The sequence below is a fragment of the Rhinatrema bivittatum genome, chromosome 6, assembly GCF_901001135.1.
Source record: "Rhinatrema bivittatum chromosome 6, aRhiBiv1.1, whole genome shotgun sequence".
Classification (NCBI taxonomy): domain Eukaryota; kingdom Metazoa; phylum Chordata; class Amphibia; order Gymnophiona; family Rhinatrematidae; genus Rhinatrema; species Rhinatrema bivittatum.
This window is the reverse complement of record NC_042620.1, coordinates 156,037,237-156,064,354: the sequence shown is the minus strand read 5'-3', so window position 1 is coordinate 156,064,354 and position 27,118 is coordinate 156,037,237.

Here is a 27,118-nt window from a genome sequence, read left to right as displayed (position 1 = left end):
TCAGTCAGTCAGGATATCAGCCACAGTTTGTCTTCTATAGACACAGGATCTACAGAAGCTGAGGGCTGTGCCTTTAGGCCCTATCATAGTCACTGTGTGTTGTGATAGGCATATATCACAGACTCAAAATGTTAAAGACATATTTCCTAGCTGACATCCATGTGCATCTGAAGATATGCACATGTACATCAGATGCATAGTGTCACATAGACCTGCAAAGACACAGGTAAAAGCACTGCCTCAGCTGTTTCTGAGGCAGTGCTTACATTGGAGTGCTCACCTAGAAGGCCTTTACTTATAGCCTTGAAAAAAATGCATGTCAAAGATCATGAAATCTCAAACTTCTCACAAGCCAGCATATCTTATTGGAGTTGCATATGACTATATACAGCTGGGTCCTGCTACACCTAGTTAAGCAAATTGTCAATGCTTATGTACAAATGATGAAGGCCTTGACCTTTGGGATGTCATGCTGGTTATGTTAGCTGCTTGGGGAAGCAAGACAAGGATGCTAGGCTAACTGTCCGAAGGGAGGATTGAGAATAGGCTGGTGTCATGCCTTTACTTGTAGTTGAAAGTCACCTCTGAAATGTACAGATAAGAGTATATGTATATATGACTCTAATAGCACCCACATGTCTCCTAATACAAGGTTCACTTCATTGAACCCAAGGCAAAGCTGTGTTAGAAGTTATTTACTTAGCCTGACACATCACAATTAGCCATTGTCAAATGTGAGGATGTCATGGGGCAGCAAGACCCTTTGCCTGTCCATTTCAGGTCTAGTCATGATGTCCTGCTTTATGTAGGTACATAGAAAATATGCAGAGTAGTTTGTTCCGATTGCTGGTCTTTGTTACACTCCTTGGCCTATTGAGGCCATCCTTAAAGCACATAGGCTGAGGACTCCCAGAGAGACAATCTTATAGAATCGTTATCTTCCAAGGTGAGTCACTACCCTTTAAGTGTTTTCTGGTTTGAGGCCCTTGCTTGTTCACATGGCTTCCATGACTTGTGGCCAACATTGAAAAGTTGCTATCCTATAGGATATGTCTCATGAAGTGTTTGTGCCTTTTAGAGTTTGTGGATACTGTGACTAAGGCAAGTGTGCTGATATACTCTTAATCATTAGCTCTATGTATAGCATTAAAGCTAGAGAAGGTGTTGTCAGATGTTGACCTCAGGAGCCAAACACCAGCCTCTATAAAAAGCCTGCCTCTATGCAAAATGTATAGGCCAACTGCTCCCTGGGTTATCAGGTGGTTGTCATGATGGCTTCTGCACTTTCAGTGTTATTATATAGAAAGACAAGCATTTAGGGCTGCATGAGGGTTGGAGGAGCCCATGTCTGTAACTGACAATTTTGTTATCATATGTGTTTTGACACATCTCTATCATGCTGCCAGGTGTAGATAATCTTCTATGAGGAATAATGACTCTGACTCTCTCATTAGCAGGTAAGGATTAGCTTGGCAGAGACATCAATGATGGTTGATGATGAAAGGGCTAGGAACATACTCATTGGGCATATGTAGGTGAACTAAGCACTGGAGGTAATCTATACCAAACAGTAGCCAAACAGATTTGTGTGTTTGGCCACTCTGTTAGCTGTGTTAGCCTCTGTCTATATCTGTATCTGGGAGTTATTTAGGGCTCATTGTTCCCTCCCTTACCACATCTATGCATACACCAGAACATGCACACTGTCTGCACTAATTTAGCACACATTGTCTTTTGACACATGCAATCCTGTGCCTCTACTTTTTATGATGGAAGCCTCAGATATGTTAATGTATAAGATAGGGAGAAAAAGTCCTAATGCTTTGTAGCCTAACATTTCACCATGGCCTGACACTGTTTATTCATTTCATCAAGAGAGGCGTGTGAAAATTGGTAGTTTCATAACTTATATTTATTGTTCCACTTTGTTGTTGAGTAGATATCTGCCTGTAGTGTCCATCTCCACCCCCCCCCCCCAGGCACCTGAGGATCTCCCACCCAGTACCTGGAGTAAGCCTATTTGTACTGGTATATGGGGGTGTGCATGGTTAAAAGAGCTTCAGCTGCTAGGGAGGCTGTGGTGTTTTGTGGGGGAGGGATTTAGATGCTGTCTACTAGAGATGTGCATTCATTTTTACTGAATTATAAAATTTCAATGAAATTGTCTAATTTGGCATGGTTTGGGGGCAATGAAACCCAAAAATAATTTTTCCAAAATGTTTTTTTTTGTGCCCCCGATTTTCGGGTTAGTGCACACTAACTCCTGTTAGTGTGCACTAGCATTAAAACATTTGCGCGCACTAACAGGAGTTAGTGCGCAGTAACCCAAAAATCAGAGGCCCACAAAAAAGAACCCAAAACTGCGGGATAAACAAAGTTTCCTGTAGTTCCCCAAAAATGAAGCCTGAAACGAGACTACAAACCAATGAACATCTCTACTGTCTTCTGATTGTGTGGATGCTGGGATGGAGGGAGGGGAAAATGTTGATGGCATCCTCATGCCATCTAATTTCTGGTTCTACAGATAAGTGGATTGGGGGAGTGGTTCATACCAGCATGTTTATGATATCTGGAAGTGGGGGCAGGATGCCTGCCAGCACCTCTATTAGAGGTTATTATTTTCCACCAGTGGCCTACTTACCCACTTATCTGTAGAACTTATCATGGTAACTCGAAATAGAGCTTGCCACACAAGACCACATCATTTGAGGCTTCCTCTGGCATATGTACACACTGGCAGGTTAGGCCTACAATTAATCTACCATATCTAGCTCCTTGCATGTTGAGAGCATAGAACAGGTAGCACTTTTCTACAGCTAATTATAAGGGCCAGGTTTTGCTGATAATTGGCACCGCATCACTTGTCCACTATACAGACTAAGGATTATGCACCTCTGTCTACTTTCAGGCTGCTATAATACCATGTCAGCTACCTGTGACATATGAAGAGGAGTGAGGGAGGTGTGGAGAATTGAAATTCATCACTGGCCAAGAACATATAGTGATGAGGCTTACTGTTGTTTAGGACCAAGCCAACTTCAACAGACTGGCTCACACCCCTACACTACTCTGGGTGTTGATCAGAACATACCTCTTTGCTAAAGATAATCTAACACAGAGATCATCCTTAGCAAAGAGATATACTTTGTTAATGTATCTGTTCTAAAAAGGCTTTTGTATTGCATGATTTTCAAGTGGAGTGAGGACATAGATAAATTTCCCTAAGTAATCTTTTGTGGGGTGCTTACTGTCACTTCACCTAGCACCATACAAGAGTTATATGTAGACTATGTACTGTCTGGGGCTGGAACCTGCAGCTACACATTTCTGTTCTTTAGTGATGAATAAGACCTAGTGATTTATGACTTTGAAAGTAGGCTTCTGACTAAAGACTTTTGTGATGACAGCATTTGGTGCTAGACCCAGAGAAAAGGCCCATTGTTTGGTCAGAGGGAGATGGAAGATGCCAAATGTTTGTTATATCTACACTATGACAAAAGCATAGCTATAAAACTTATTGATCATCAACAGTGTGAAGACATTGCAACAGCACCTCTAGCCATTGCTATCTACATATATTCCACCAGACAGTGTATAGAGGTGAACACTAGCTAGCTAATGGCCTTCTCAAGTTCATACCCATGTACCCAAGAGTTAGCAAATAATATTCTCTCTGGATAAGGCAACATGAGACACTTGTGAAACTCCACAGTAAGACGTTTTCTGTTTGCTATTTCTATCTTACTTGGGTGCATACAATGAGCTGCCAGTTGTATGGCCTATGCCATATGGTCTTGTATGCGAGCAATACGCCTAGTTGGATTAGCCATTGGCACTCTAGCATGCAAGGACATGTGGGTCCCAAACCTTTTACCCAGTGAACACTTAAGAAATAAAACACAGAATAATAAGACACAACAGAAAGTGAAGTTTAAAAACCTATGATCATTTTATTTTACAAAAATTATAATCAAGAGAATCAAAGCAAATCAACAACTTTGGTAATCACATTCTGCAAAGAAAAGAGATAAAATAGTATATAATATTATAACGGAAATGACCAACATATTTAGTGTAGAACTGTACATACATAGTTACAAATGGCAACATGACATATACGGTATTATCATTTTATCCAATTAAAAAATCATGATTACATCAAACAACATAGAACGTGGAAGTGACAATCCAATAACTACCATACAGCTCTTATGTTAGAACTGATACCAGCACAACTATGTGGTGGCAAGAAAAAGCCCAGGCAGTCCATGTTGTAAGAGTGTACTCAAAGGGGACAGTCTAAGGGTCAAGGCAGCAGAGTTCAAGAAGAAGGCCAAGACAGTTCATGTTGAAAGAGTGCATTCAAAGGGGACAACTTAATGGCAAAGGCATCAGAGTTCAAGAAGAAGGCCGAGACAATCTATGTTGAACGAGTACACTCAAAGAAGACAACCTAAGGGCCAAGGCAGCTGAGTTCAAGAAGAAGGCCCAGACATCTATGTTGGAAGAGTGCATTCAACAGCAATAGTCAAAAGGAAAAGGCAGCAGAGTTCAAGAAGCAGGCAGCAAGACAAGGACTGAAGCACACAGCGTGGAGGCAGAGGGCCATGAAATGATACAGCAGCATGGAGGCAGGAGCCCCAGGAGATGACACAGCAGCATGGAGGCAGGAGCCCCAGGAGATGGCAAACAGAAGCATGGAGGCAGCGTCAGGTTGATATGAGATGAAACACCAGCTTGGAGGCAGCAGCAGGAAGAGATTAGATGAGACACCAGCATGGAAGCAGCAGCAGGATGAGATGAGATAAGAAGCCAGCATGGAGGCAGCAGCAGGATGAGATGAGATGAGATGAGATGAGATGAGAAGCCAGTATGGAGGCAGCAGCAGCAGGATGAGATGAGATGAGATAAGATGAGACAACAGCATGGAGGCAGCAGCATGATGAGATGAGATCAGATTAGATATTTCCAGAGGATGTGGTTAGTGAAGTTAGTGTAGCTTGGTTTAAAAAAGGGTTGGAGAAGTTCTTGGAGAAGTTCATTAACTGCTATTAATCAAGTTGACTTAGGGAATAGCCACTACTATTACTGGTATCAGTAGCATGGGATCTACTTAGTATCTGAGTACTTGTCAGGTACTTGTAGCCTGGATTGGCCACTGTTGGAAACAGGATGCTGGGCTTTATGGACCCTTGGTCTGACCCAGTATGGCAATTTCTATTGTTCTGATGTTCTTATGACCCCAGCATGAATGTCACAAGTTAAAAACCACAACGACGCATCATTCGCATCATACCACACATACCACTCACAGCAAACATACCCAATTAACCTTAAAAATCAACCGCTTACTTCTATTATCATAACCACCCAATGTGAACGTACCCAGCCTATAGCATACAATGGATTTCTATAGTGTGTTCTCTATGGTAAAATACCTATAAAAGTTTAACAGTAAACAATTTTATAATTACACAATTTCAATATTATAGTCATACAACCCGACGGGACACCCGTTTCGCCCGTATTGTAGGGCTTCTTCAGGGAAACGTTATGAATGTCCACAAGTTATGCCTTATGCTGGTATTTTCATAATATCACTTTCTTCTTATGCTTGCTTCACATTGACTCATTTAATTATTGATGGTCATGTATTATAAAAGAACTGAGCGTACATAGATATGGACTCTGTGACCTATAAAATGAAATATAATATAACATCCATTTTAAGTACACATGATCTTTTAATACAGGTATAAACACCCTGTGCACCATCACCATTCGTATGGTACCAACCGTTATTCTCTTATCCAAGTAATTCGAAAAATCAGGTGTGAAGATTCATGTATCACAAGTGCTGCACACTATTCTGCCCTCGTATCATACACTGCACCTGATAAAGTCTGATGTCGCTTTCCATAAATTCCACTTTCAAAACCTAGATGGTTTTGAAAGTGGAATATCTCCATATTTTATCTTCATATTTTAATACTTTAATATTTTAATGTTTTAATATTTTGATGACTGCCAGCCTCACCGCAATTTATATCAGTTCACCCTTATTTGGATTAGACTCACGTTATGTGACGTAATAACTTTTCAATATCATTGTGATATTCTAACAAACCTCCAAAATCAAATAAGGTGCTGACTTTTTAAAGCTGCTTATCACGTTGTTAAAAAATGATCGATAATAAGAAAACTTTCCGACTATGATTCCGAAAATTTAAACTTGCTCGCCACGTCTTTAACTCTGATCATCCATACAACTCTGTCCATTAGCCACTTCTAAGGCCAAGATTTCAACTAGTGTCGATAACACTTTTGGTGCAGTAGAACGCCGAATGGTTCAGTATACTAACTGACTTTCGTGACGCTTCAGAGACGTGTATTTGACTGCCCACGAACCAATCATTTGTCAGCGTGTCTCCGTGCAGCTATCTATTATGTAACACATACGATCGCGTACAAGCCCTCACGCCCATCTCAAAACATATAGGGAATCTACACAATAGCCTTACACATTAAATTACTATGAATAAAGGATCTAAGTATGTTTAATTGCTGACAATTCAGCCAATAGCAGATTAAATGAATGCATCCAATCCAAAAGTTCATCCGTTTCTGTCAAACTGAATCCTCCAAATATATATTGCGGTTTCACCGCTATTGTTCACCATGTCATATATAAACGGGGAAAATATGTACCTAAGATAAATTAATAGGGATGTGAATCGTGTCCTCGATCGTCTTAACGATCGATTTTGGCTGGGAGGGGGAGGGAATCGTATTGTTGCTGTTTGGCGGGGTAAAATATCGTGAAAAATCGTGAAAAATCAAAAAAACGTAAAATCGCAAAACCGGCACATTAAAACCCCCTAAAACCCACCCCCGACCCTTTAAATTAAATCCCCCACCCTCCCGAACCCCCCCCCAAATGACTTAAATAACCTGCGGGTCCAGCGGCGGTCCGGAACGGCAGCGGTCCGGAACGGGCTCCTGCTACTGAATCTTGTTGTCTTCAGCCGGCGCCATTTTCCAAAATGGCGCCGAAAAATGGCGGCGGCCATAGACGAACACGATTGGACGGCAGGAGGTCCTTCCGGACCCCCGCTGGACTTTTGGCAAGTCTTGTGGGGGTCAGGAGGCCCCCCCCAAGCTGGCCAAAAGTTCCTGGAGGTCCAGCGGGGGTCAGGGAGCGATTTCCCGCCGCAAATCGTTTTCATACGGAAAATGGCGCCGGCAGGAGATCGACTGCAGGAGGTCGTTCAGCGAGGCGCCGGAACCCTCGCTGAATGACCTCCTGCAGTCGATCTCCTGCCGGCGCCATTTTCCGTATGAAAACGATTCGCGGCGGGAAATCGCTCCCTGACCCCCGCTGGACCTCCAGGAACTTTTGGCCAGCTTGGGGGGGGCCTCCTGACCCCCACAAGCCTTGCCAAAAGTCCAGCGGGGGTCCGGAAGGACCTCCTGCCGTCCAATCGTGTTCGTCTATGGCCGCCGCCATTTTTCGGCGCCATTTTGGAAAATGGCGCCGGCTGAAGACAACAAGATTCAGTAGCAGGAGCCCATTCCGGACCGCTGCCGTTCCGGACCGCCGCTGGACCCGCAGGTTATTTAAGTCATTGGGGGGGGAGTTCGGGAGGGTGGGGGATTTAATTTAAAGGGTCGGGGGTGGGTTTTAGGGGGTTTTAGTGTGCCGGCTCACGATTCTAACGATTTATAACGATAAATCGTTAGAATCTCTATTGTATTGTGTTCCATAACGGTTTAAGACGATATTAAAATTATCGGACGATAATTTTAATCTTCCTAAAACGATTCACATCCCTACAAATTAATTAATCCGACTCAAGTCCTAACAAGCTCTGACTATGTACCTAAAATTGGCTGACTGCCACTACCCATCACTAAACTCCAAAAAAAGCTTCCCATTCAATAATATCATTTAATCCTTTGGGGTGTACGGTGTTCCATGTATAGATGTATCTCTGCTCTACTCTTCTGAGTATATTCCCTATGTCTCCATATTGGTGTATATGGCACTGTTGGATAACAAAAAACTTTAAATCATCTATTTCATGATTAAAAGTGTGCCAGTGAGATACTAATGGAGCCCCTATCTTAGCTGTTCGAAGTCTGCACGGAGACCCCCCAAGCTGGCCAAAAGTTCCGGTTGGGTCCAACGGGGGTCCCGGAGCGACCTCCTGCCACATGACCTACCTGTCACATGGTAGGAGCACAAGATAGCGCCGGTGACCATGTGACAGGGGCTGACCAATGGCATCGGCAGCCCCTGTGACACAGGCTATCGGCGCCATGAGGAAATCGCAAACGAGTGCAGGGATGGCTTCCTGACTCCCCGCTGGACCACCAGGGAGTTTTGGTAAGTCTTTGGGGGGGGGATTAAGGAGGGTGGGGGGTTTAAATTTTTATTTAGGGAACCGGGAAACGTATGGACAGATCGACAACTTATGGAATTCTCCATACTTCCATATTCAACGGAATCGACCCTCAACGACAACGTATCACAAACGCAACAAAAACTTTTTTCTGCACATCCCTAAGGCCCGATACTCCACGAAGACCCAACTCGATTCTCTCTTATGGTCTGGCCATTGAGAGGACACACCTGAAGAAGAGCAATACTCGAGGGCGGTAATTGACACCTTGCTCCGAGCACACAAGTGTTATGGTTGAGTGGTGTTTGGGTGGATCCTTGGGTACTGTGGCAGATGACCATTCCCATGGGGAGGAGCCCCGTGAGGAGCCACAGTACTAGGCTAGACTCAGGACACACAAACACAGTTAGTTCTTTATTATACAGCTTGAAGCGTACCACCAGAGATGTCAGTAGTGAGGCAGTCTGGTAGTTGAAATCTCAGGGACTTTGGCAGAGGGAGCCCTTCTCGCCCCGTTGGTATCAGAAGGTTCCAAAGCAGGTTTCCCAGCAAGGAAGTACTGTGGATGAGATAGACTGAGGTTAGAGTACTCACTAGGTGTTTGCTGTAGGTATGCGATTCCACCAGGTTGTAGAAGGAAGTGCAGGTACTGAGGCAGGGAGAGCAGGCCCTCAAGAAACGAGTACCCTGTAAGGCAACTGAAATAAAGCAGAGGGACCCCAATGAGTGGGTACCCAGGTTAGCAGTTACCACAAAGGGCAGAGAGATAGCTTCCAGTGGCAGCACGGAAGCAGCAGAGTAGCATAGACAGGAATGGATTTGAGTCCTTGCTAACTCAGTGAGCTAGCAAATTAGAATAGGTTATATACCGGGATGGCGTGATGTCAGCAAGGGGAACGTCCCCGAGGTTTGCGCCAAGGCTGGAATAAAGACATGGGTGGCATGCATGTGCGTACCCTAGTAAGTATCTGGGAAGAGCATTGGTGGGAGGCTGCACCATAGCCATTCCAGGGATGCCGGAAAGGTCGGCCTGTAGACGCAGCAGTAGCCATCTTTTTAGGTGAGTGGGAGGAGCCGTGAATTAGGTGAGGCAAATGGGGTGAAGCCATCTAGCACCGACGGACGCAACAGCAAGTTCCCCACATTGCCTACCTACATACGAATATGGAGAATATTTGAAGCCTGGTGTGAAGACCATGCGAAGACCATGGCTTCCTTCCACGGACAGCCAAAATTCCCACGATCCTGGAATTCCTGCAGGATGGCTTACAGAAGGGATTGTCCCTCAATCAAGGTTCAGGTGGCCGTGTTGGCATGCTTCGGAACCAAAGTGGGAGGCATTAGCCTAACATCTCATCCGGACATCTCCCGCTTCCTGAGAGGGATCAAGCAGATCAGCCCACCCTTAAAGTGGCCGGAACCCCTATGGAACCTCAATCTAGTACTAGACTTCCTAGCGGGGGCCTCCTTCACACCTATCCGTGGTCTGTCTCTACAACTACTAACCTTGAAGACTGCATTTCTAGTGGCAATATGTTCAGCCCATCGCATCTCTGAACTTCAAGCACTATCCTTTAGGGAACCCTTTCTCAGGTTCACACCGGGATCTATATAGCTACGCATTGTCCTCTCCTTCCTTTCAAAGGTGGTTTCTCACTTCCATCTAAACCAAACCATCTCGCTGCCATCTCTAGATGAGCACAAGGTCTCGAAGAATCTTGCAGTCTTCGCCACCTTAACGTCGGCAGACTCCTAGTCCAATACCTGGAAAGGTCAGAACCCGTACGAAAGATGGACCACCTGTTTGTTCACAGCGAGAACAAACAAGGAGAAGCGGCCTTGCGGGCAACCATAGCCTGCTGGATCAAAGAAGTAATCAAGGCGGCCTACGTAGAGGCAGGCAAGCCTCCACCACTACAAGTCAAGGCCCATTCCACTGGAGCCCAGGCAGTGTCCTGGGCAGAAACAAACATGCTGTCACCCACCGAGATCTGTCGGGCGGCAACATGGTCCTCCATTCACACCTTTGCAAGGTTCTACTGCCTGGATGTTCAAACTCAGGAGGACACAGCATTTGCTGTCTCCCACTTGGTTTGGGAATAGCTTTTGTACATCCCATTGGTCCTGAATCCATCTGCTACATGCTAGGAAATGGAGAAATTACTTACCTGATAATTTCGTTTTCCTTAGTGTAGACAGATGGATTCAGTATCCTGCCCACGGCTGCCGCTATCCATGAAAACCTCAGGTATCTATTCCCGAGAGCAGGACAAACACGGGTAAGCCACGCTTCCCTTCTAGGACACCCATAGTTACCAGGTGTCAGCGTTTCTCGGTTGAGGGCCCTGGCGGTCTCCAGCTATAGTCCACGTCAACCAGTTCAAGTTGATCACGTTTCTCAAGTTATTCAAGTTAAACAAAGGTAACTAAGTTAATCAAATTATCCAGACATATATATCTACAATTGCTTTGCGAGGAGAATACTGAAGAGCAGAGCTTCCTGCACTCCGTCTGACTCCGTCTCCAACTGCTATCAGGAGCACACTATACCCATTGGTCCTGAATCCATCTGTCTACACTAAGGAAAACAAAATTATCAGGTAAGTAATTTCTCCATTTTTGTCTGCACACCACTAACTTCTACTACCTTCACTCATTGGTCATTTCAGGCATTGCCCTCCTCCTCATTTGTTCTTGCATGACCCAAATGTCATGCAGCACCCATGCCTTACCACCAAGTTAAAATTAAAGAAAAAAGTTCTCTTCCTGGAAATTATCTAAGCAGAGTAAATAAAAATACAATAATTTCTATAATGGTGGAAACAGTTTTGAGATACTGATATAGAGAGAGGGGTATTTGGATCAGATTCTTGAACTAGCTTGTTTAGTGATCTTAGATCTTTGGTTTTGAACATTTTAGAAAAATACTTTGTTGCAGTTATTTTCTGAAGGAGTCTTTCTTTCATTTACCCAGTTTATAATCAAGTTCAATCTACAGGGTCTGCTTTTCATTGCTTATTTACAACTGGTACATTTCCATGTTCTCAAGATAATTAAATTAATTTGTCTTGACCTTCCTACCTATAAAGTCAGCTGTATTTAAGTTTAGCAGCTCCAAGGGTGCAGTTAGTAGAATATATAAAGCACTTCAGTTTAAAACTGATAATGAGCTCTCTTCATTTGTGATTAAATGAGATTTGGAGTTGTTCCCTAAAACTACCAGAGAACAATGGCAGAGGATTTAAAAGTTTACTTATCGCTGCTAACTTTGGGCAGACAAATTTCAGCAATGATATATCCTAACTAGAAAGTATTGTATTCTTGTTGTATAGCTCAAATCTATGAATAAAATGACATATGATAATTGTTAAAGAACATGGAGGAATGAAGGAACATTACCTTAAAATTCATTTAAATGTTCAACAATGGCAAATAAAGGTCATATAGTCCATCCAAACTGTCCATTACATCTCCCACTTAGCATTATAATCCTTTCCTGTTCCCCAGAGATCCTCTGTGCTTCTTGTCCCATGCTTCCTTTTTTATCACCTCCACTGGGAGGACTTCTATGTCTTCACCACCCTTTTAGAAAAGAAATGTTTCCTTAGCTTACTCCTGATTTTATCTTATTTTATCTTATTCCCATGGCCACGCATTCTAGAGCCTCTTTTCCACTGAACACAACCTCAGTTATGAAGAAGCTTTCCACGTGCGGGCAGAAGTGTAATGAAGGCGATGCAAGAAGAACACAGAGGAGGAGGTTCGGTGCAGTGGCTTATGAATGGATCGGGAAATAGCTTGTTCCTGATGGAAGAGAGTGAGGACTGGCTGGCTTTGGCCACTGCAGAGGGCTCCACTGGGGCTCCAGGTAAAGCAGGGAATAAACGGTCTTCTCATAATGCCAGTCAGAGGTGAAAGGAAGACCTTCCCAAGCACCTGAGAAGAGATGAAGAACAGTTCAAGACTGAACCGTGTCAGTTCTGCCTCTAGTTTTCATAACATAATTTCTCAGGGACAACTTTTAGAGTTCAAAACTTCTATTATCTGTTTTTTATTTTTAACTGAGGACAGTGTTGCTTATAGAAGAAGGACATTTTTTTTATCACATTGCTCAGTTTTCATATTATATATGATGCAATGAGGGAGTAGGGGGAATAAGATGCCTAGGGTGTGAGCATGATTGATATGTGGTTTAGGGAGTGTAAGGAGGAAAAGGAGTTGGTGGAAGGCAGGGGGTAGGGGTGGGGGTTTTGAGATGCTCAGAAAGAAATGGGGTCAGTTTGGTTGTTGGGGCAAAGAGGGATTTGGGGAGTGCTTCTCTTGATTTAAGATTTGCTACCTTGCTCAGAGCAAAGTGGATGAAATGGTACTTTTGGGGGCAGGTCTCAACAATTTGATGTAGTTTGTGGGCTTTGATATATTATCTTGGGAGCTAATGATACAGCTTTGTTCTTGGAACGGTAGTGGTATTAATCATGCTATTAAAATAAAAAAAAAGTATTCAGACACTGCAGGGGATGCAGGTAGGCATGGTCCTACCGCAAGAAACTCATTTAGCTAGATGTTATCAGTAAGAATGTGCACTGATTTTTTTTCATGTCGTTTTTGTTTTGGGATTCTTTTTGCTTAATTTCATTTCTTAACTGGTTCGGGGTATTTTGTTTGTGTTTCCCTAATTTTGGACTTAGTGCGCACTAAGCCCCATTAGTGTGCATGAACTCAAAATACTAATTACATGAAATTTTGACTTTTTTTTTTTTCATTTTGGGGTGCTCCCGAAACAAGATGAAATAGACAATTTTGTTGCCATTGTGTATTTCATCTAAAAGAATGCACATCCCTAGTTATCAGCATAAATTGAAGGTATGTGACTACTATGTGGCATCATTGAACAGGGGGTAAGATGAGAGGTGTGGCTGTCCTAATTGGAAAAAAAAAGTGGGATTTATTTGTAGAAAGAACATACTGGATCCAGAGGGGAGATTTTGCTATTTCAATGCTTTTTGAAAAGGGAGGAGATTACTAAGCTAAAGCTGTATAGAGCGAATGGTTCGTCTAAGAATTTTTTCAATAACATTTTATAGATCATTTGTATAGAAGGGAGAAGTCTTGTTCTAATTGAGTAGCCTAGTAGTTAGAGCAGCAGGTGGAGAACCAGAGAAGCCAGGGTTTAAATCCTGTTGCTGCTCCTTGTGACCTTTGGCAAGTCAATTATACTCCATTGCCTCAATCACAAATTTAGGACCTGATTCACTAAGGGTTTTTCCCATAGACACAATATAGGAGACTGCCCTTAGGCGGTAACTTTTAAAAAGCTGCGCGGGCATACATGTATACACGTAAGCCAGCTCGCACGATGGAGGCGGCCATTTTTTACCATATGCGTGTATATGCACATATGATATAAAATCGGCTATACATGCTTACATGTGCACACAATTTTGTAAGGACACATGCTTGTGAGCACGAATGCTGGCATTATTGCATAAGTGGGGAGATTTTATTAGATATTAGAAATGTGATTTGGCCAAACCTTTTGGTTCGGCCTTCGTTATTGGTCTGCCGCGGGAAATTTTGTTTTCTCGCGGTTCGGGTCGATTTTTTTCAGTTGCCTCCTGAAACAAAACCCAAAACCCACCCAAAACCTTCAAATTTAATTAATTATGATGGGGGGTTGTAAAAAAACAAAAAACCCCAAACCCACCCTAACCCTTCAAATGTATTTAATTGCAACCCCCCACTCTCCCAACCCCCCAAAAACTTGCCGAATTTCCCTGGTGGTCCAGCGGGGGTCCTGGGAGCGATCTCCCGCTCTCGGGCTGTCGGCTGCCAGTAATCAAAATGGTGCCGATGGCCCTTTGCTCTTACCGTGTGACAGGGCCTATCGGTGCCATTGGCTGGCCTCTGTCACATGGTAGGAGCAATGGACTGCTGGTGCCATCTTAAAAAATGGTGCGGGCCATCCATTGCTCCTACCATGTGACAGGGGCTGACCAATGGTATCGATAGCCCCTGTCACATGGTAAGGGCAAAGGGCCATAGGTGCCATTTTGATTCGTGGCAGCCAACGGCCCAAGAGGGAGAGATCGCTCCTGGAACCCTGCTGGATCACCAGGGACTTTTGGTAAGTCTTGGTGGGGGGCGGGGGGGTCAGGCAAGTCTTGGGGGTCAGGCGGGTGGGGGGGGGTTGCAATTAATTAAATTTGAAGGATTGGAGTGGGTTTGGGATTTTGTTTTGTTTTTTAATGTGCCCTTTCTCCCCCCCCAAAAAAAAAAAACAAAAAACGATAAGACCCAATCCTAATGCTGCAATCCAGCCCAGAGGCTAGGTCCTGATGCTTTGGCCTTGACCCAGACCCAGACCAGATGCTGCAACCTGACCTGGAGGCCGTGTCCCAAATCAGGGCTGAGGCCAGGTCCAAAGTCAGAGTCTAGGCCTGGACCCAGGCTCAACATCAGGGCCTCAGCTATGAGGCTGTGTCTCAAGGCCTGGACCTCAGCCCATGGTCAGGCCTTGGCCTCGGGGCCTGGGCCTCAGAGCTTCTTCTTTGTCCTCTTTGTTCTTTGGCACTTGTAAGTCAAATGATGCCATCCATTGGAGTTGTGCCAGAGTTAATTTACTCCAGCATATTCAACCCAGCGGATGGCACCATTTTGATCTAAGACAATGTGTAAGGCACGACCCCAGTGGATGCTGTCATTTTGTTTGTATGTGCCAAAAAATCCTCCCGAAAACAAATGGAAAACACATTTTTTTTTCTCCTGCACATTTGTACTGCAAACTGGTTAAATGACAGGAAACAGAAAGTAGGATTAAATGGTCTGTTTTCATAGTGGTAAGAGGTAAACAGTGGAGTGCCTCAGATATCTGTACCTTGTCTGGTGCTTTTTAATATATTTATAAATGATCTGGAAAGGTGTATGACAAGTGAGGTGATCAAACTTGCAGATGACACAAAAATATTCAGAGTAGTTAAATCAGAAGCAGATTGTGATAAATTTCAGGAGGATCTAGCAAGACTGGAAGAATGAGTGTCCATATGGTATATGAAATATAATGTGGACAAGTATAAGGTGATGTTTATAGGGGAAAATAACCCATGCTAATATTTACACGCTGTTAGGTTCCATATTAAGAGATACCAGCCAGGAAAAAAGTTCTGGGTGTAATAATTGATATTACATTGAAATCACTGGCACTGTACTGTGGTAGTCAAAAAAGCAAACTGAATATTAGAAATTATTAGGAAGAGAATGGCAAATAAAGCAGAAGATTTTGTAATGTCTCTGTATCAGTCTATGGTTATACTGCACCTTGAATACTGTGTGCAATTCTGGTCACTGCATCTCAAAAAAATATATAGTTGTATTGGAGAAAGCACAGAGAAGGGTGACCAAAATGATAAAAGGCATGGAATGGCTCCCCATGAGGAAAAGCTAAAGAGGTTAGGACTGTTCAGCTTGGAGAAGAGATGGCTGAGGGTGGATTTTGTAATCATGAATGATCTTGAATGGGTGTTATGGCACATCTTATGTTCTTATGTTTCTGTTTTTCACAGAGAAACTCTCATGAGTCCATGAAAATTCCATCTATTTCCCTGGTCTTCTAGGAGTCTTCTTTCATCATTCTTCTTTCTTTAGTCTTCTTTCTTCAAATAACGGCATCTGCTGGGGAAGTGCTGGAGTGAATTAACTCTGGTGCATCCTCCTTAGCTAATGGCACCATTCTTCTGTATGGCACTGAACATCACGGCCGTGCAGCAAAATGGTTTCCTCCAATGAGGATGTTGTGCTGGAGTTAATTTACCCCGCTGTATCCCTACTGAATGGCGTCATTTGAAGAAAGAAAACTGAAGAAATAAGAATGAACAAGGAAGACTCTAAGGAGGCCTGGCATGTGCCTTTGCCTGACCCTGAGCTAAGGCTGTGTAATTGGAACCCGGCCTCTGGACTGGGTATTGTTGTCAGACCAGACCCAGGCTATGTCCTAGGTCAAGATCCAGGCAGTAGCACCCAGCCTCTGTGCCAGGTAACTATATTAGTTCTGGGCTTGGGCTGAGGCACAGGCATCAGAATCTGGCCTCTTTACTGGACTAGAGCATCCTGCCAGGGCTCAGTATCTGACCTCAGCCAAGGCCCAAGCATAGGGATCTGGTCTCCATATTAGCCCTTGCGTTGAGCCTGTACCTAGGCCTGGGGTTGGGGCATGGCCTATACCAAGGCCCAGGCATCAGGAACCAGCCTCCAGCCCAGGTTTTGGCTTTAGACCTTGGTGTGGGCCTAGGCTCAGGCATCAAGACCTGAAGTATGGCTGGACTTAATCTTCAGCCCTATGTCTGAGCTCTGGCCTAGGCCAAGACCCAAGTGGCTAGACCCAGACTCAGGGCTGGGCCCCAGGCATCAGACCTAGGCTTGGGCTGAAGCCCATGTATCAGGGCCTGGCTTCTGGGCCGACTCCAATTTTGGCTCTGGCTTAGGTCAAGGACCAGGTATTAAGACCTTGCCTCTGGTCTGGGCCCCGGCATTGGGCTGGGGTCTGTGTTCTGTCCTAGATCCCATCATCTGACTTAAGCCCTGTCATCAGGCCTAGGTTGAAGCATTGGGAGCAGGCCTCTAAGAATGGACCTTGTGTATTGCCAAGGCCAAGGCTGCGGTAGCCCAGCATGCCCAAGGCTTACACAAGTCCAAGGCTTCAGCCTGGGCCTAGGCCTTGTCAGTGGATTCCCTCCGGACCTAGTAAGTAGGAGCCAGGGAGAATTCTGGCCCCAGCATTTTTCCTGTCAAGATGGATGGGTTGGTGGGGATAGGATGCTTCAAGACTTTCTTTTTTTTTCCTGATCTTGTTTGTTTTTTTTTTCCTGTTTATTTTGTTTCTTTCAACTAAAGAAACAAAATAAACATTAATCAAAATGAAATTCATGGGACCCCCTCCCCCCAAAAAAGAAATGAAAAAAATTAAACAAAGTTTTTACCCCTGCAAATGCCTTGTTCCCAAGCTAATACTTTCACCCTCTCCTGATGGCAATGGTAGTGTGTGCTGCTTTTCCTGGTGATGCTGCATACCAACATTTGTGAGATGCCCCATTTGCCTCCATTTGCTGATATTTTTCATACATTGGATACACTAAGAGATGTGAGAGTCCTCCCTTACTTTGAAGTGCCCCAATACTAGGGATTTCTTTCATGATCTATTTTTTACATTCTTGGGGGCTGATGCTGACACTGGAGTTGAGGTAGAACATGGACCCTGAGGAGCAATACCAGGGGCATCACTCATATGATCCATCTGTACTGCCTCCTCTTCCTCAGCACATTCAGTTGTCTCTATTTCCTCCATCATTGATTACTAACTAATCCTCCAAAAGTTTTTTCAGTTAATAGTGCTTCAAATTCTGATTCAGAGAATTCGGTAAAAGATACTTCCTAATAATCAGCTGATGTAAATGCTGTCTTCACTGCTTCAGCAACAGTAACTAAAAAACAGTGCACTTCTTGTTTTGGGTAATGCACTTCTGCTACCTCTGCTGCCCTGTTGCTATCTGTCTTGGATAACTCTCCCATCTTTTTCCTCTGCTCCAAAACAATTGGAATAGGAACAGATAGTGATGGCACACTCTCTCTAAATTTCAATTTCTTCTGACTGGAGCTGGTTTCTTCCTCTGAATTCTGGATTTGGAAAAGTCTTTCTTCAATTTAGGGTGGGACTTCAATTTGTTCAGATAAGGTTAGTCAATTGCCTACTGGTGGTTTTGATATTAATTTATCGGTACTATAATTGTACCAATAAATAAATTGTAACACTCCTAGAACCACTCTATAGTTTGTGTGGAGTAATGTAGTATATGTGTACAGTGCTACATGCAGTGCCAGGCATGTACTAGAACTAATAGACTCCACACAAAATAAACTATAGCTGATGTTTAACAAAGACTGGCAGCCTGGTATAGACTCTTCATTTCAGTTTCTGGGCACTATTCAGTCACATCACTGATACCCAGACAGAGAGAAATAAACCACTAACATTGCTGCCCACACTGTCTCCTACCCAAATCCTCCCCCAGTAAAGAGCAAAAATGAGTAGTAATTGCCACTGAATGTTTTCCCATCATGAAATAGCCCACCAGTCTTAAGCTGTTTTTTAAAACTTTGTGAAAAATGTCTCCAAGTATGACCTTCTCTGACCAAAGCTATAGAGAGAATACAGTTCTTTTTCTGGTGGAAGTAGGTGAATATCTTTTGACAAAGATAACAATGAACGGCTAGTTTAGAAAAATGTTTCACTGTGATTTGTCATGCTTGTGGTTGCCTTACCAATGTGTCTTGACTCAGCTCTGGCAAGGTGGTGAGGTCACACAGGGATGGACAGTTTGCTATATTTACTTCCACCTTTTTATTTGGACAAGCAGAGCCTTAGAATTCAATGGGACATATAAATGAGTGGAACAAATTGTATTAATTTCATGTATGGGACATTTGCATTCATTTTGGTGGCAATAAATATAACAAATAGGGTCCCATTCATTATTTTTTACCCATTCATTTCAAATGAATGCACATCCCTATTGTACAGGCAAGAGTTGGTTGCTAAAGTTACCAATTAGTCCCTGCCTGAACCTGCTTTTTGCTCAGTACAGCCACAGACTTGAATGTGTCATAGACTTAAATGAGAAATATAACTGAGAGAAAAAAATGTAATTTAAATTTCCTCCATTCACTTCAGGGGTCCATAGATGAAAGAAAAATAGACTCATTTGTTGCATGTTACCCATTTGTTTCAAATGAATGCATATTTCTAATGTTGCATCTCCAGAATGTTGCATCAGGCATTTCTACCATGGAGCAGCAATTATTACTCTTAACAGATGACATGGGGATAACTTGAACAGTGTGGCAGTTACCATCTAAAACATGCTTGGCAGACTGGATGAACCATATTGGTTTTTATCTGCTATCATCTCAGGAAGATGAACATGTGGCAGACTCTGGAACAGCTAGATATGACAACAAGCACAGCAAATTGAAAGTCAACATGATTGGGATATAGACAGTCACTACCAGTGATTAAAACAAAACAAAGCTGAATGGATGATGCACACCTACAAGAGAAAGTTGAGTGTTTTAGAATGGCAACATTGTACATACAGGATTACAACCACTGATATTTTGTGACAATTGAATGCTCTAAAGGAAGTAATGGTGTCCCAAATCCTATAGGCAGCACATTGCAATACTTTGGATTCTGGACTTGACTGGGTGGACCACTTTTGATGATGTTTATGACAAGCCCAGTGCAAAATTTGTTTTGTTATAGTCACCATTCTCTATGGAAAATATTCTCCACAGCAGTTTTTTTCTTGAAGATAAGAACTTCAGGCTAGGTTAGGCTTAATGGGCAGGTCAATGGCATTTTAAATTCACTATGGGGTAGATTTTCAAAGGGGTACACGCGTACCCCCCGAAAACATACCCCAAGCCCCCCCCTGCACGTGCCGAGCCTATTTTGCATAGGCTCAGCGGCGCGCATAAGTCCCGGGGCTTGCATGAAGGGGCGTGTCGGGGGTGTGTCGGGGGGTGTGCCGCGAGTGACGCGGCGTTTCGGAGGCAGCGCCGCAGGCGGGGTTTCGGCCTGGGGGCGTTCCGGGGGCATGGCCGCGGCCTCCGGACCAGCCCCCGGACCGGAACTCGGAGCGCGTCAGCCGGCCCAGCAGGCGTAACTTTGCCGACAAAGGTAGGGGGGAGGTTTAGATAGGGCCGGAGGGGGGGGGGTTAGGTAGGGGAAGGGAGGGGAAGGTGGGAGGAGGGCGAAGGAAAGTTCCCTCCGAGGCCGCTCCGATTTTGGAGCGGCCTCGGAGGGAACGGAGGCAGGCTGTGCGGCTCGGCGCTCGCAGGCTGCTGATTTTGGGCAGCCTTGTGTGCGCCGACTGCCAATTTTGGGCAGCCTTGCGCGCGCCAACCCCAGATTTTAATGGATATGCGTGGCTACGCGCATATTTATTGAAATCCTGCGTACTCTTGTTCGCGCCTGGTGCGCGAACAAAAGTACACGTGTGCGCAAATTTATAAAATCTGCCTCCCCAAGCCCTTCTACAGTAGGGCTTGGGGTGAATTGTTGATATGGGAACAGACCTTGCATCTTGTCAATACCTGCCTTGTAGTCAAGGGCTGATCCATTGGTAGAAGTGGCTTGGGTGATTTGGTGGGTGGCCACTGAATTACCTAGATGCCCTGGGCACAGTGGTGTTCATATTTCTGAGGGCAGCTGTGACATTAATTGCCCTCTACATCAAGATCAATATCAGTATCTCTATAGTGTCTATGTAGTTCTGGGGGATATGGTGCAGGAGAACCATTTTGGAATGGCTGCTTCTTGTGTCAAGATGCAGTATACTGGCATAACTGCAAAAGCCCTGCTGGACACTGTGCAGCACTGAGGATGTCCTCTCCTCTACAACAGGCTGGGCTTGGATCTGGAGTGACTCCACTCTAAGGGCATGTGTGCTGGTCCTTTTAAGTCCCACTCTTAATCTAACACATCAGCTCCACCCCCTCCCATAACTTATCACCAAGCTTTGTAATACTCTATTGCTTTCACATTATTTTTAGTCCTGGAAAGTAGCCATGACTATTTGGGTTTGAGTCCTAAGAAGGTCAGTTAATTTTCTCTCATTAAAAAGTAATGCAAGAGCTGTAATATGGTGTAGGGATGTGCACACATTTTTTTTTCTTTCCTATTTTGTTTTCGGGTCCAGGGTGGGCCGTTTTGGTCCACTCCCTGAATCCAAAAAAACAAAAACCCCCACCCCAACCCTTCAAATTATTTAACTATAATCCCCCCCCAAGACTTACCGAAAGTCCTTGGTGGTCCAGTGGGGGTCCCAGGAGCGATCTCCCCCTCTCAGGCCGTCGGCTGCCAGTAATCAAAATGGCGCTGGTGGCAATTAGCCCCTGACACATAAGGGCAAAGGGCCACCGGCGCCATTTTGATTACTGGCAGCCGACGGCCTGAGAGGGGGGAGATCGCTCCTGGGATCCCCGCTGGACCACCAGGGACATTTGGCAAGTCTTGGGGGGGGGGGGCGGTCGGACAAGACTTGGGGGGTCAGGATCGTGGGGGTTTCTAATTAATTAAATTTGAAGGATTGGGGTGGGTTTCAGGTTTTCTTTTTTTAAATGTGCCCTTTCTCCCCCCTCAAAAAATGATAGGAAAACCACACAAAATTTTGTGGGGTTTCCTTTCGTTTTGTCAGTCCCCCATGCAAGAAAATAGGAATTATCTTTATTTCCTATTTCATTGCAAATTAATGCACATCCCTAATATGGTGGCTTACCACTTTAATGTTTCCTGCTTTAGTACATTGACCTTCTGCTCTCTTCTTTTCAGTCAGGGATTTAAAAGCACAGTCAGCCTTTAGTGAGTTTCTGACTTGCCTACACTGAAATATGAGTTTTAAGCTTATGAAATTAATTTAGAAGGGTAATTAGCATTTTCAGCTGGAAAACTGAATATTTGAAGAGAAGACTATACTCAGTGCAGAGCTTCATAACACAATGTGCAAGCCAAAAAGGTCAAGAAACATTTTTAAAAAGTACAAATGTATTCATTTGCCTAGTTCCAGAATTTTTATGATAGTTATAGTTCATTGAATTATCAAATGCTTAAAATGAAATAACATGTGGAAGGCAAATTTCAAAGCAATTTACTTGGGTAAATAGGTATTTAGCTGATAAATTGGTCTGGCTGAAAATTGCCCTCCTCAGTCCAACACAAAGTACCCATGGACTTCCACAGCATATGTACTTTTAGCAAGGTTAAAAAGACACATTCTTCTGGAGGTGTCTAGGTCAAGGGAAGTCACAGCACGCATGGATTGACATTTTCAACTGTATGGGTACTGTTTTGCCCACGAATGGCCATTTTCATAATTGGTGCAAATGTATTTGTTTATTCTAAGGACAAGGCAATTCATTGTATAATGCACAATTAATAAACACAAGACAATTCACAGATAGTATTTATTTATTTATTTAGCATTTTTATATACCGACTTTCCAGTAAACAAAATTACTGATCAATTCGGTTCACATTCTAAACAATAACATTGACAAGTAAATGTCTTACAATGAACAGGTTGAAATAACTTGGATTAAGATATATGGGGTTAATAACATAATTAAAAGCTACGGTGCCTAATGTAGGCTAGATAGACAGTTGATAGGTATAAGGTTGGGTTTTGATATTAGACTGCAAAAGTTCATGTGATTTCGAGAAATGATCTAAATAGTTCTTTAGAGGGTTACCATGGAAAGTATCATTGGCAGGGATAATCCGCAGTTTGTTGTTATGGGAAAGCTTTGTTGAATAACCAAGTCTTGAGTCTTTTTTTAAAAGTCGTGGAGCATTGTACTGATCTGAGTTCTGACGGGAGAGTGTTCCAGAGTTTAGGACCAGCTGTGGAGAAAGCTCTTTTACTTAATGCTGACTTCATTGGTGGGATATGAAGGTTGTTTCTGTAGGCTTGTCTCACTGGTCTAGTAGAGGTGTGGAATTGGAGAGGGTTTTTGAGCTCGAGTGGTGTCAAGTTGTGTAGTGCCTTGTGGGTTACTGAGAGCACTTTGAATAGTATTCTGAATTTGACAGGAAGCCAGTGTAGGCTTTTTAAGATGGGAGAGATGTGGTCTCTTTTGTTGGATTTGGTTAAGATCCTTGCTGCAGCGTTTTGCAGTAGTATTAGATAGTAGTATTAGATAGTAGTGTTAAAACTTGATTTAAAATACAAGCAGGAAAAACAGAGCAATAGACAACAGCATATCTCAAGGCTGGCACTCCTCGTCTAGAAGATCTTTAAATGTGAGCTTAAGCAGGAAAGTCTTAAGAGATTTTTTAAAAGTCCTTATTATCTATGATACTACAAAGCTGTAAAGGATGCATATTCCAAAACGTAGGACCCACTATAGAGAATGCCCTCTTTCTGGTGCTTTCCAAATGGGCTTGGCGAGGAGATGGTACATCTAGATATTGTTGTTCAGAGGAGCATAGGGTACGGCAAGGAGTATGCATTTTTAGATTGCTCGGATCCAGGGAGAGTTTAAATTATAAAGTAGGTTGTGGACCAATAAAGCCAGTTTATACTGGATTTGGCATTAAATGGCTGCCAGTGAAATGAAAAAAGGGCAGTTAAAAGCAAATGCTTCTCAATACAGTCTCTAGGGCACACCTGATATCCACAGTGAACCTTGTCAGGATATCCACAATGAATATTCATGATATAGCTTTGCATACAAGTGTATGCAAATCTATCTGATGCATGTTCATTGTGGATATCCTTGAAACCTGAATTGGTAGATGAGCCTTGAAGACTGGGTTGAGAAGCACTGAATTAAGCACACAAGTTGTATACATGCACATTAATGGCCTGATTTTAACAACCAGGCGTACATTAAAACCAGGAGATACAGGTGTGGCCGGGCCGCAAAGACTTTTCAAAGACTTGCGGCCACACGTGTATCTCCCGGTACATGCCAAAGAACCAGATTTAAAAAAAAAGGGATAGGCCAGGGCAGGCCAGGGGCGGGGTCTGGGAGGGGAAGGGGCAGGGCATGGGCGGGCAGCCAGCTGGCCTGCGCAACCTGTTATTGCTCCGGAGAGCAGGCAACTTTAAAACAACAAAAAACAAAGTTAGTTAGCAGGGTTTTAGGGGTCAGGGTAGATAGAGTTAAAGGGAGGCAGGTTAGCTAGGGGGGTTAGGACATTCCCTCCAAGTCCACTCCTTTATTGGAAAAGGGAAAGGGTCTATCTTATAAAATTTCCCCCCTTTCATGCACGAGTTAGTACTCATGTGCACATGAGCGCACCAATATAAAATCAGGCACGCATGTGCGCATGTGTAGCGGATATTATAACATGTTCATGTCGACGTGCATGTTATAAAATTGACGTGCTGGGAACCACGCACACATGGCTGCCCACGCGGATATTAAAATTTCCCTTTATTGTAGGGCAAGATATGTGTGTACAAAATATGCATGTACACTGGCAAGTATGTCAGCAATTCCAAATTGCCCCTATAAGCCCTGTGAGTGATGCTTTGAAAATCAAACAAGGGCCAGTTTCACATGTACTTTTACGTGCATTGGAAGTAGGCATTCCAGAAGATGGAGTTGGGGTGGTGAAATGACTTAGGAATGCACGGTCATATTTTGGAAAGTATGCGTGTGAATTACCATGCACAATTTAAGCCTCTTTTGGCACAGCTTTAACTTTATGCATACCCGGGTAATAAGGGAAGGATTTTCAAAGTGAATTTATGTGCATTCTATATGCAGACTTTGAATCTATTAAAACAGCTATATAATTGCTCTTTTAAAGTACTCCAAAGAGCTCTGAAAGACAATTTTTCAGATTTGTGTGTGCATATCCAAAACCATGCTTTTAGTTTCCCAAACTTATTAGCTGTATATTTCTTAAACAAATCTTCATATGCAAATAACAAGCACTTTAAAGTTAATAGTAGTTTCCATACGCATCTGAATAATACCTTCATGCATATGCATTTCACAGGGTAAGTCTAATTAGACCACAAGAGTATGAATAAATAGCTAATTGTTTGCCCCATTGAACTTACAACAATAGACAGAATATCTGCATCACATTTTATATCTGTGTATTAATGCTCAAATTTTGTTTTCAGATTCCGCTATAAAGCATTTATTACTTTGAAATGATAAACTAAAATGTAATTATGTTTACTGTAGCTAGAAATAACTTCTCACATGCTTCCAAATCACAATCACTCTTTTTTTATTGTTGAAAATTGACTGGACAAAATGTAGGTGTCTTGCGCACACATTTTCATGCTCGATGAACATAAAATTATTTAGTTTGACAGAACCAGATCTCTAGCATAAATGTAATAAACAAGCATACTATAACAAAAACATGTGTATAAAATATCATAACAAAATAGAAACAATTAGTCTTATTACTATAGGAAATGCAATTGAGAGCAATCTCAATCAGTTCTTAGTTTAAACTTGTTTTCGTCTTCCCATTTTTCCTTACTTCTCACATTAGAAAACAGAGCTTTTCATTTTCAGCTTATGTGTTAAAATAGGCTGTAGCTGGGATTGCAAATAAACTGAGGGTCACAATGAATTATTCAATAATCTACAATGTAGGAGATGAAATTAAAGATGCTTGGATAATAAATTGGCATCAATATCTGAGAAGTATCTCAGTGGTGTGCTAACCATATGGTTATGATATTAATGATAATCAGGTATGGGGAGTTTTATTTGAAGTTTCATTTGTGAAGTAAGAAAATCAGGTAAGACAAGAGGCAGAGGGACATGTGCACGGTCTCAGGACACACAGTACATTTCTCAGAACTTTTCCTGAATCATAATCCAGTAATCCTCCTTTAAACATAATTACTCAATTAAGCAAGGATTGAAAAAAATAAACTCTCACTTAGAACTCTTTAGCAAACTCTATATCAAGGAAGGACTTATTAGTTCTGCTTTTTAGAGAAATAGGTGGGCCTGAGCCTACTGGCCAGAGCCCACCCCAGTAACGGACGCGCCACCCCGCAAAATCTGGTGGTCCGTGAGATTAAGGGAAAGGGGGGAGGGAGGAAGAGAGCGCGAGGGGGCATCATCGGCAGGCGACTGCAGTGCCGACCGATGATGTTGCGGCCCTCTTAAAGGGCCGCGGCTGAACAGCAGCCGCCCCTTTTCGAGCAAGCCAGCAAGGTGAAAGCTTCACCTTGCCGGCCGAGGACAGGGGAAATTGCGGCCACGGCCTCCGATCACGCGGAGAGGCACCCGGCATACTACACAGTCGGATAGTAGCAAGCCGGAGCAGAAGAGTGAGGAGCCGCCTCCCCCCCCCCCCCCCCCCCCGCGCGAAACAGCTCAGAACGCGCGGCACCATGCAAAAGTCTGGTGACGACCCAGCGGCAGGAGAAGGTTTCCCAGTCAGTCTCCAGCACTGCCCACAGGCGCATGGTGGAGGCCGGAAGCCATATCACCGGCAGGAGCATCGAGAACACGTGGGGGCACAGCGGCAAGTGTCCACGCGGACAGAACACGTGACATTCTTTATGAAGCTGAATATTTCAGCTTTTTTATTATTACTTCTCCTGGTCCATTGGCCCAGTGATAGAAACAAGAGTACAAATTTCGACCTAGAGATCTATGAGTGTAATGCAGGAACACTGGGAATAAAATTTGATTACATTTTTACTACTATTACTAAGAAATATGTTGGCCTCATCAATGAATTTGGTCAGCATAAGCCCTTTGTTTCCTATATTTGTGTTTTTGTAGATTGATTGCTTCCTAGTTTCTAGTGTCAAGAATATATAAAATTAAGGGCCTGATATACTAAAGTGTGAAAGTTCCCTTTTAAAAATGTTGGTTATTATTATTAATAATAATAATAATAATAATAATAATTTGTAGAATGGAAAAATGCTAAGTAAAGTGACTCCAAAGTATGGATTATTTTTATGAAAAGGAAAAAATCCATATTCAGATATGTGTACATACCAAATTCTTTCAAAGCAAGAATATAATTCTACATAAATAATATCTGATATTACTCAATAACTAGAGATTATAGTGGTATGATCTGTAAGAGACCTCACACACTGGAGAAACCTATGTAGTAAACCTTAAAATTAATAGTTTGGTCTATAGAAGCAATTCAAATATATATA